Here is a 12,013-nt window from a genome sequence, read left to right as displayed (position 1 = left end):
AAGGGCAGGGGCGGGGCGGCAGGGAGGCAGGAAGAGGGGTACAGAGGGAGAAGGGTGGGAGAGAAAGGTCAAGGAAGCACAGTCATAAATAGAAGTGTCTTTTGCCTTCAAGATATTTCAGGTCACACGGAGAAAGGAAATTCACTCTTAAGAAATAACAAAGAAACAAAAGACTGAAGTCGGTTCAGAAGTGCTGACATAAAGACCGGTTTGGAGGGCAGTAAAATTAATCAGGATTGCCTCCTGGGAGTAGGTGCGTCAGCACAAGGTCCTGAAAGCAACCAGGGGAGAAAGGAGCTCCTGGTTTGGGGATCATAAATCCCTTTTCGAGAACAACCAAACTCCAGTATGAGTATTTAAGCTCCTTGTCATCTAAGCTGGGTCTGGGGTCAGGAGCTTGGATTCTGGTCCTCATTCCAGCGTCCAGCTCATCACAGGCCCTGAGCAAATTCTTTACTCATCTCCTTGTGCAGGAACAGCTGAAAAGTACTTTGGGAAAACTAGTTTTAACTATTACTCCCAAACCTTAATTAGAACTGTATAATTCTTTATCTTTTGTGAAATGAGTTTTAAGCCAGAACAACCGTTGTAATTATTAGAAACATTTTAAATAATTGTCAGTAATAATCTTCATTAATCATAAAAAGGGAAACACATCTATTAATCTTTCGAAGCACAGTTCTCTGATCTTTTGCCAGGCGTATGATTCACTCTTTTCTGCCTTATTTTGTGACAGAATGTGGTCTGTATGGGCCCCCACTCAATATCAACACAGGACGCCTTCCAAAACAATGCAAGAATGTAGGTTCAAGACTGTTTAACGCCCCAGCAAGCACTCATTAGTGGCATTCAAGGCAAGTTTTTTAAAAAAGCGGGGGCGGGCACAGGCTGCTGGGGGTTAATAACTTAGTACTGTGCTTGCCACCGCCCAGTTGTTGCTGGTTTGTGGCAATCACAGCTGCATTGTGTCACACCACTGATTAATTCCCAGGAACTGCTAAGGGCTGACCTTTTCAGATGACTGACCTGACTAAAGAAATCAAACCCATTTGAGGTCATGTCTGTGGGCACAGCAAGCTGACTTGCTTGCATTCTGCCATGCCTTCTCGAGTGGGTGAAAAACAATTGGAATTTCAGTGAGGAACTGGATGTAATATATGCAGTGGCTCAGATCTACTCAGCTGCAACCCAGGTGAGGAGAATATTCCAAGTAAGAAAAAACATGATTTGTCGTTTTCTGGGCTTTGGCACTATATAGATCACCACAGGCAGTTTGTTCCAGGGTAGAGGTCAGGGATGGCTGGCCTGAGGGACACAGAGACCCCAGACTCATCTCCCTCCCTCAGCCCAGGGCAGTAGCTCTCCCTTCAGTCCTTGGTGTCCTCAGACTTTATTACCAGCTCAAATGCCACTCTCCTCGAAACCGCAGTTCAAATGCCACTCTCCTTGAAACCGCAGTTCAAATGCCACTCTCCTTGAAACCGCAGTTCAAATGCCACTCTCCTTGAAACCGCAGTTCAAATGCCACTCTCCTTGAAACCGCAGTTCAAATGCCACTCTCCTTGAAACTGCAGTACGCTGTCAGCATGAGTTTTCGTTGCTCTGTATTGGAATTCACTGTGGCACGGCTGTCCCTGGCTTTCCTCCTTTTCCTATTTCTCAGCCCCACAGCAGTGTCTTGAGAGGACTTGGGTGGATGTGCAGCAGCTGCAGGGATGAAGTAGACGGGAGCAGCCATGGAAGAAACTCCGGTGTCAGTGACGCACTGTGAGGAGGTCTTCCCAGGGAGGCTGTGGAATCAAAATGTTAAAATGGGGTAGAAAAAAAGGGAGCTACAAGATGAAGATTTTGCCTACCACATTTTGAGAAAATTTGAACAGATAAGTGATACAGTGAATGAGGCAGGACTTTCGGCGAAAATCTGAGTAAAATTTGTAGATTCCAGTAAACGAAATCCCTAGAGAAGAGATGCAGCCAAGAGAATGTTAGAAACTTGGTTGCAAACTGTACAAGTTTGAACTGAGAGGGCCAAGTTTGTGGGTTAAGGGAAAATAGAAAAATAGGCATCCCAAGAAGGATACATTGTTTTCCTGTTAAAGAAGTAAGGAAGTACAATTGGAAAAGTATGGGAATGAGTGAGTTTAGGCCTACACAGAGATGCCGCAGCACACTGGTTATTTGCCTTGGGTTCAAATGCCAACTGTACAGCAATGCTGTGTGCCCACAGGCAAATCTTAACCTCTCTGTGCCTCAGTTTCCCCATCTGCCGCATGGAAGATTTAGAATGGCCACCTCATGGTATTATGAAAATTGGAAGAGTTGTCAGGAATGGTGTGTGGCACATAGTACTGTTATTATATTGTTTTATTATATAACATAATTTATATTATTATGTATTATATATTAAATATATAAATATATAAATTATATAAATAAAATATAACATAATTTATATTATACATTATATATAATATAACAATTTATATTATTACATTATAATATAAATTATATGTTATATATAAAAAATAATAAAATTTGAAATATCTAGTGTCATTTATTTGGAATAAAAGAGGGAACTTTATGGATAACCTGATCAAATCCTCTGTAATTCCACAGATGAGGAAACACAGTGTCATTATATGATTTTATTAATCACTGCAGACTCATTTTATTCTTTGGGTCATCCTTAAATGGCTTTCATTTCCTTACACCTTGTCTTCCAGTATGATTCTTGAATGCAAGAACTTGTGTCTTAACTGTGTGCTCCTAACAGTGTTAGGCACACCTAGCAGAACTTAAATACTGGCTAGATTTTTTTAAATACAAAATTTCAGATTTATCCCAGTGGCAACCGTTTACACATTAACAATGATTAGGGTTTTTTGTTTGTTTTTTTAAATACCAGTTTGCTTTGAGTTTTTTAAAACTATAATGCCAGTTTAAAAGATCCAGATGGCCCTGGCAGAAGAGTCTGGATGAGTAAGTGTTAGCAGAGGGTGAGAAGGCCTCCGAAGGAATTGTGGCCGGGCAGAGAGAGAGAGAAACGGTGAAGAAAGCCTCGGTGCTTTGGAAGGAGGCCCGGCGAGGCCCTGGAGCCCAGCCCAAGGTCCTGGCTGCCAAAGGCTTGGAGAAACCTTCTCCAGGAGGTGACGCTTATCCTTGCCTCTAGCTAAGGTCAGAGGAACAGCCCGAAGAGGAGGAAGGCAGGGAAGAGTGCAGCGCTTCATGATAACATCGGTGTGTGAGCAGTTTCACACACTAACTGATTTTCTGTTGAGGGATGGGGTGTAGGATGGGAAAAAGAAGAATAACAGGAAAAAACCAAGCCCAAGGTCCTGATTCTGAGGGATGGACAGACCTGGCCTCTATGGGGCAGGCAGTGGGCTTTGATGGAAAGGAAGAGTCTGGTGGGCGGGTGGAGAAGGGTGGGGGCAGGTGGGGGAGGGTGGGGGTTAGAGTGTGGCCTGAATCTGGTCTCATGAAACTTCTGTGAGTGTGAGTGTGTACACTGGTGAATTTGGTCTCATGAAACTTCTGTGTGTGTGTTTACACTGGTGAATTTGGTCTCATGAAACTTCTGTGTGTGTGAGTGTGTACGCCGGCTGATGGTCCTCCTGACCTGTAATCATGGTCCACAACGCCTGAAAGCCCCTGATATGATCATGAAACTTGCAGGGTGTTCTTTGTGAAAACTATGTTGGGTCAACAGCCAGGTGTTAGTTTCACACTCAGAGGTGAGAGAAAATCACTCTTCTGGAACCACCCTACCTTTTCATTGAGTCTATAGTCCCAGCATGTGGGTTAATGGAAAATAGAAAAATAGGCATCCCAAGAAGGATACATTGTTTCCCGTTAAAGAAGTAAGGAAGTACAATTGGAAAAGTAAGTATGAGAAAGAATGAGTGTAGGCCTACACAGAGATGCCGTGGCACACTGGTTATCTGCCTTGGGTTCAAATGCCAAGGAAATGGCAATGCTTCATTTAATTTGGGTTTCCCAGTTTTCGTTGGTTGTAATCACTTTCTAAAAGCACACACTAGACACATCGTTGCGTGGAGTCTTAGGCGATGAGTGCTGATGTGGGGCAGGAGGCACTGTCCGAAAGGCCTTGTGAGTTTTTCATTTCTTCCTTTAAAGGGAAGGTTTCTCGACTTTGAAATCCTTGGAGATTACTTGACAGAAGTCCTCAGAGCCACGCCAATGGCTTTGAAAGATTTATAACTTCCCTCATGTGCTGAATATATGATGCTCTTACTTAGGAAGAGGAAGAAAATATGTTTACAGTTTCACTTTGAGCTTTAAAAAATTCTTATAACAATTAGCTCTGGATTCAGAAATTATAAATAAAACTGTTTTATTGTCCAATTTACTGAAACATTGTGTCCTTTAATGTTTTAGTCTTTATTGGTCCAGGGATTTAATTTTAATCTTGCATTTTTTTGTAGAAAACAGCTTATGGGCCGGGCGCGGTGGCTCAAGCCTGTAATCCCAGCACTTTGGGAGGCCGAGACGGGCGGATCACGAGGTCAGGAGATCGAGACCATCCTGGCTAACACGGTGAAACCCCGTCTCTACTAAAAATACAAAAAACTAGCCGGGCGAGGTGGCGGCGCCTGTAGTCCCAGCTACTCCGGAGGCTGAGGCAGGAGAATGGCGTGAACCCGGGAGGCGGAGCTTGCAGTGAGCTGAGATCGCGCCACTGCAGTCCAGCCCGGGCTACAGAGCAAGACTCCGTCTCAAAAAAAAAAAAAAAAGAAAACAGCTTATGAATCTTAACTCTAAATATTTATTGTTCTGTACCAATTGTACTGATCTCTAATGTTGGAGATTTGCATTCATGCATGGATGAAATGGATTTGCTATTCTTTATTAGTGGACAATAATGATTGGCCATAGAATTGGGCATAAGTGCAGGCTTTAAAAGCAGAGAAACCTACATTTGAAATTAACCCTGATACACAGGAACACTATAACTTTGAAAGGCATATAAACACTTGGAGCCTCAATGTCCTTAGCTGTAAAATGGGGATAATAAGAGTATCTAATTTACAGAGCTGTTGTGAGGCCTATATAAAGATTTGTGTGGCTGAGACAGTGCCAGTAGTATCCACCAAATGCCATCTCAGTTTCCTCTTCACAAACATAACACACATTTTCCACCGGTTTGAGTCCATGTGACAGCCCTAGCCGCCATACAGATACATGTTCTAGGTGATGCAATTACAAGATAAAGGAGTGTTGTCCTATCCACAAAGGACTTTATGTGAGCAAGCGATCAGCCTTTATTTGTAAAGCCACTGAGTTTTTTTGTTGTTGTTGTTTTTCCTTTTTTCTAGGGGAGCATTGTCCAGCCCATAATATATTTGACATATGATAAACAATTGATAAATTTTGGTATTTAAGTCTGGGCGCGGTGGCTTGTACCTGTAATCCCAGCACTTTAGGAGGCCGAGGTGGGCAGATCACCTGAGGTCGGGTGTTTGAGACCAGCCTGACCAACATGGTGAAACCCCGTCTCTACTAAAAATACAAACAATGAGGCGCAAGGTGGCGGGCGCCTGTAATCCCAGTTACTCGGGAAGCCGAGGCAGGAGAATTGCTTGAACCCAGGAGGCAGAGGTTGTAGTGAACCGAGATCGTGCCACTGCACTCCAGCCTGGGGGACACAGCAAGACTCCATCTAAAAAAAAGAAAAAGGAAATTGGTATAAGGTGTCTGTGAACCAATGTGGAATGATGCCTTGAATATACATTATTAAGAGAGAGAAGCAAGACAACAGAATATATAGTGTGCCACATTTTGTGTAAGAAAGAAGGATAAATTAAAATGTATATATGTACTTGCTCACGTTTGAAAAAAAAAAACACAGGAGAGGGAAAAACACAAACGAATGCACTTGATGACCTATCCTTGTTGGGAGACTGGGGCAGGGTGGTGGGGATGTGCACGGGAGTGAGACTTCTCCGATCAAACGTTTTGACACAATGTTGATTTTTGAACCATTTATTCCCTATGTATTCAGAAATAAAAGTAATTTATAAAGGAAAATGCCTTAAAATTGGACCTTAAGAGAAATAAATTACTAACTCTATATAAAATTGATCCAAACCAACAATAAACGAAAAGGTTAATTTGGGTAACTTGAACATACTACTCAGACTATATCTGTATATCAATATTATTAGGAACTAGGAATTTTTCAGTATAAGAGGAAAAAGATAAAATATAAAAAAGAATTTAAACACTGTTATGTTAAATTTCAATAGCAATATAAACTCATACTATTTCATTATATATGTATTTTTATTATATATATATTCATTACATATGTAAATAAGGTATCCTAGTTGTGTTCCTGAAAAAGCGTCCAAACAATGACGCCCTAGTGGTAACGAACATAACTAACTCATATCTTGCATCTCCTGCTGTAATAAACGGTACAGGCAAGAATAATCAATGGATACTGAAACCATTACATAAAAGTGGCAATAGAACATTCCTACAGGGGCAGAGTACACCCCAGAAATCATTCATTTAAAAGGGAAAAAAATGTTGGATCCAATTTTATATCCACCCAGCGCATCCATCTGACCCTGCCTGCCCCGGGGACCCACTCGCCGTGATCCTAGGTAAAGCAGCCCCAGCGATGGCCGTAAAGTTCCAGCTTCCACCTTGTCACTTTACCTCCTGTAATGACAGGCCCCGCTGCCTTTGGCAAGACCATGTCATTACACCTGCCAGGACAGGAGCTGCAGCAACTCCTGTGCCCAGGTCCAGCAGGACCCATGGGCGAACTGGCTTTCCCCGGGGCTGTGTGGAGGCACCTAGTAACACAGTCCTGAAATACAAGTGCTTTAATACCACGCGAGCTTTGTCTTGCAGGACTCCTCCGAGATGCCGTGGAGCTACACAGCACCTCCAAAGGTGTCTCACACAGCCAAGCAGTCAGCTGTGCTGTTTATCAAGCAGCGGCCAGTTCAGCAGTGGACCATCTTGTATTTTCCCCCGCAATTCATTTTCCCCCCTTTCTTTCTTAGCATTGCACCCCCACCCTGCAAAGCAATAGCATGTAAACCTTGCCTCAGTTGATGTTCCCAGGCAAAGGCACCTTTTCATGGACATATAATAATTAATTTCTCAACCAGGTCATCCCCCTGAGCATCACTGGTAGCACAAAAACTCGATGTGAGGACCCCCTCATGGAATACCTATAAAATATTCTTTATAGCCAAAAAGAAAGAAAAAAGAAAGAAAGAAAGAAAGAAAAGAAAAGAGTTTATTCAAACCTAAAACCTAACTTCCATTATAAGTGCTTAAAAGTAAAAGAGAAAGGACACCATCAGAACCAGGGATGTGTCTCCTTCTGGTCCAAAGTCCCCAAGTCAATGTCGTAAATCAAAACCAAACAGAAGTTAAGGTGGGGAGATTTTCCAGATTAGCCTCCAGATGGAATCCACAAGCCTTGATTAGATCTCAGGGGAAACTGCATAAAAACCTTTAAGGGACAATTTCAAAAATGGTAAAATGACTTGGATATTAGTTGTGATTGTAGAATCATTAAGTTTTCTAGGTATGATGGTGGTATTGTGGTTATACAGGAGATTTTCTTTATTTTTAGGAGATTCATATTGAAGCACTTAGGAATCATGATGTCATACTGACAACTTATTTTCAAAAATGGTGTGTATCATGTGTTTGTGGGGAGACAGAGAGGAGAAAAACCAAATATGGTAAAACATTAACAACCATTGAATCTAGATGAAAAGCATTTGTGGTTTCTTTTGACATTTTTAAGTGTTGAAAATTTTCATAATAGAAAGTAGACAGATAAATATCAGTAAAAACCAGATAAAATTTAGGATACATATGTATTTGAAGAACTTTTTAAAGCCATGTTTTCTTTTCCTCAACCAGTTTCAAATAAGCAGCCAATACTTTATCAGGAACTAATTCATCCATCTCAAAATGGATATTCACACCCAAATTGCTGTGCTTTCAAAAGCTTTTTAACCTCTTGTTTGTTGCTAGCAGTTTCCCAGTGCAAAGAATTTGATGTCATTTCTGCACACCCAAATTCCTGTTGGCAGGATAATCAGCAAGTAATACAGAGAGCTGCTTCCTTCAACAGCTGCATTCAGCACAAAACCGAGGGCCAATGCTGTGGAGAAATAATCCTTCAGCGGTAAGGCATCAGTGATCTTTTCCATGCATTCCAAATACTGTATTGATCCAAATTGGAGCAGCATCATTCTCTACAACTGTACTGGCAACAGACAGCCACAAATGAACTATTTAATATGGCAAAAAGCACAGTTATCTGAGGCTTCTATTATTAGCACCAGTTCTCGACTCACTGGGAAAACTCTTCTTCCACTTGTTAATGCGACAATGGAACATTTGTTTGGACACAGCTTTCCATCATCGTTCTTCCCACCCCGAACTTCCCTTTACCCCCCAGTTGTCTCCAGACGGAGGTGTTTCCAGCTGGCCGCAGTTCAGCGGATCTCCAGTCCGTCTGCCCGTGAGAGTCCCAGGAAAGCTGCCATCTCCAGCGTGTCCATGCTAACTAAGCTGCCCGGGCTTTGCTCTGGACTCCTACGGAGTCCCTACAGGTAAGGTCTTCCCTGCTCCACCCAGGGAGCGGCCCCTCTCATACTGCAGAATGCTCGAAGTCCACAAATGTTCATTCTTCCCTTCCTTACTAGTAGAACTAACGCAGTTAAGGCTGAGCTCATGGTAGGCAACCTCAAAATCTCAGTGGCTTATCAAAAAAGTCATTTATTTTTCTTGCAGGCCAGTGGAGGCAGCTCTGCTTCAAGTTATGAGCTGAGTCAGGGCTGCTTTACTTGTCTCTCATCCTCTGGACCAGTGACCACTTGGGGTGGCAACAGGGCCAGTGGATGAGCAGAGACACAAGGGGCCTTGTAAGGCCTCAACTCAGAACTAACAAACTCGCTTCTGACCACATTCTGTTGTCCAAAGCCCTGCATGAGCTGTAGAAAAGTATTCTCCACTTTGGTGAACATTACTAAGAGAAAAGAGGGAAGGAAGAATTGCAGGCAAGTAATACCACGTGCCTTAGATTCCTATGCAGCTTGGTGTGTACTTGCACCTAAGTTCTGGCCTGTAGGACATGAGGGGAAGTGAGGGGTACAACTCCAGGCCCTGCCCTTGTAAAGACTAGGCCCTGCCTTTCCCTGTCCGTCTGCTGGGGACGTGGTAGGACTGCAGCAGTTGCCTGGCCCAGACAGAGATGGCACAGCTATCCTGCTGATCCCACCTCTAGACTGCCACGTGTACCTCACTTATACTGCGTGGGTTTTGCATCTCAGCTATGGCATCTTAAAACCCAAACTAGCACACCATTCATTCATTCATTCATTCCCCCATTCAACAAGTATGTACTGAGTGTCTTTGTGCCAGGCACTAGGTTTTGGAGAGATGACAGTGAACAAAAACAAACTTGGCTGTTCTGTATCTTGGCTGTGGCGGTGGTTACACAAGCCTACACATGTGATAAAACTGCATAGAACTAAATACACACACAGAGAGGAATGCCAGTCAAACTGGGAATTAAAGAATCAAAAAGTCACTGGTGATTCAACATGGCAGCAGTCCAGCTTCAACCATACAGATGACAGCAGTGTGCTGAAGTATGGCAAAGCAATGATTTAAAAGAAATTGAGGCAGAGCTGCCAGTCAGGTATGCTCACCTTGGACTTTGAAGCAAGACAAACATAAAGGTCTTTGTTCTTTAAGTAGAGTGTCCATATAATTTATCATCCAAACTGAGACACCTGTGAAAATAGTGACACTGGAACAACTTGTGTGACTGATCAGCTGGTCACTCTGTCTTTAAGTCATTGTCTTGTTGAGTCTGTTATCAGAGCCCATGGAGTGCCATGCATGGACAGCTTATTTAGGCACAACAGAGAAAAATTAAAGGGAAGGAGGAGTGAGGAAGAGTGGAAAGGATAAAGAAATAGTGAGCATGGGCAGGAAACAATGCAAGGAGAAAAGCAAACGGGAATCGGATTTTCTACTAATTTGCTGTGTGTTCCTATATCAGTTTATAAATTAGTGTCTATATTTATGACTGACTGGAAGAACCAACTTTTTAGATCCTCTCATCCAACAAAGCTGCAGATTTCTTTCTTGAGATGAAGTTGAGAAAGCTTTAAAACAGGCCAAAGCAACATGAGGACATGTATCATGAGAAGAGAAATGGTCTTCCATAATTGAGTGCTGGGGAAGGCTTGGTGTAGGTAACGTAGAGGTTCTCAAACTGTGGAGAAGCTCAAAGTGTGTTCCTTTGAGCTTTGGTCTTCTTAGGCAACTGGCTAAGCCGCTATACAAAAAGACACCAAACACACTGGCTTCAACAAGACCAGGCCTCTGTTTCTCTTTCGGGTGACAGGGAAGCAGAGGACTAAGCTTTCTTTTCAAAGTCATCACCTGAAAGTTGCCCCATGACTTCTGCTCACATCCCATTGGCCAGAGACTTGAAAGGAAGCTGGGCCCATGCCCTGCCAAACCTCTGGTGGTAAGGCTTTGATTACTAAATGGAAGAAAGGGACACAGCATGTTTTGGAGTTGATACCTAGCTCTTTGGAGGTGACTCAGATCACTTGGGAGAGTCTGTAAGGCCCAGTGGGCAACACCCTAATCCTCCAGTCTCTATGTGAGAAGCTCCACCTTCATCTATTTGACGGTTCTATGTTGCGGGATGTCAGGCCCCGAATGGAGGGACCAGCTGGAGCCGTGGCAGAGGAACATAAACTGTGAAGATTTCATTTTCATATGGACATTTATCAGTTCCTAAATAATACTTTTATAATTTCTTATTCTTCTCTTTAATCTCTTAATCCTGTTATCTTCGTAAGCTGAGGATGTACATCACCTCAGGACTACTACGATAATTGTGTTACCTGTACAAATTGATTGTAAAACGTGTGTGTTTGAACAATATGAAATCAGTGCACCTTGAAAAACAACAGAGTAACAGCGATTTTTAGGGAACAAGGGAAGACAACCATAAGGTCTGACTGCCTGCGGGGTCAGGCAAAAAGAGTCGTTTTTCTTCTTGCAGAGAGCCTAGAAACGGATGTGCAAGTAGGAAAGATATCACTAAATTCTTTTCCTAGCAAGGAATATTGATATTAATACTCTGGGAAAGGAATTCATTCCTGGGGGGAGGTCTATAAATGGCCACTCTGGAAATGTCTGTCCTATGCAGTTAAGGACTGAGATATGCCCTGGTCTCCTGCAGTACCCTTGGGCTTACTAGGGTTGGGAAACTCTGCCCTGGTAAATTTGTGGTCAGACTGGTTCTCTGCTCTCGTACCCTGTTTTCTGTTAAGATGTTTATCAAGACAGTATGTGAACTGCTAAACATAGACCCTCATCAGGAGTTCTGCCTTTTGCCCTTTGTCCTGTTTCCTCAGAAGTATGTGATCTTTGTTCTGCCTTTTGCCCTTTGAAGCATGTGATCTTTGTGACCTACTCCCTATTCATATACCCACTCCCCTCTTGAAATCCTTAATAAAAACCTGCTGGTTTTAAGGCTCAGGTGGGCATCACGGTCCTACCGATATGTGATGTCACCCCTGGTGGTCCAGCTGTCAAATTCCTCTCTCTGTACTCTTTTCTCTTTATTTCTCAGCTGGCCGACACTTATGGAAAATAAAAAGAACCTACGTTGAAATATTGGGGGTGGGTTCCCTGATATCTGGCCCCCATCGGGTTCCCCTGATAGTTCTATCTAAATTTTTATCTGAAAAATAAGTTCCTCTGCTTTAAAAAAGAAACTCTGAAGACCATTTTACAGAAGATTGATTTACCAAGGTGGAAAGAGAAGCTCATCAGTGACATGACTTAGCCAAAAGCACTGGTTATACCTCTATATCTTGTTGCTGATACTGAAAGCCCTGGCCAGTCTTTCTGCCCCAAGGAAAGCCTGGGGAGGGGGTAGGTGATATTGTTAAGAGCCAGGCTCCAGCTCCTCATACACACA

At 42.9% G+C, this 12,013-nt stretch overlaps 1 long non-coding RNA gene across 1 annotated transcript; it reads left to right on the top strand.

The window, feature by feature from the left end:
* Positions 1 to 247: 247 nt before the first annotated feature.
* On the top strand, positions 248 to 11,630 carry LOC119621927 (uncharacterized). Its single transcript, XR_005238559.2, has 2 exons — positions 248 to 1,192; positions 8,088 to 11,630. It is a non-coding gene; the product is annotated as an uncharacterized lncRNA (long non-coding RNA).
* Positions 11,631 to 12,013: the final 383 nt, after the last annotated feature.

The sequence above is a fragment of the Chlorocebus sabaeus genome, chromosome 23 (genome assembly GCF_047675955.1).
Source record: "Chlorocebus sabaeus isolate Y175 chromosome 23, mChlSab1.0.hap1, whole genome shotgun sequence".
Taxonomy (NCBI): domain Eukaryota; kingdom Metazoa; phylum Chordata; class Mammalia; order Primates; family Cercopithecidae; genus Chlorocebus; species Chlorocebus sabaeus.
The sequence above is the reverse complement of the archived record's forward strand: the minus strand, read 5'-3'. Positions and strand labels throughout refer to the sequence as shown.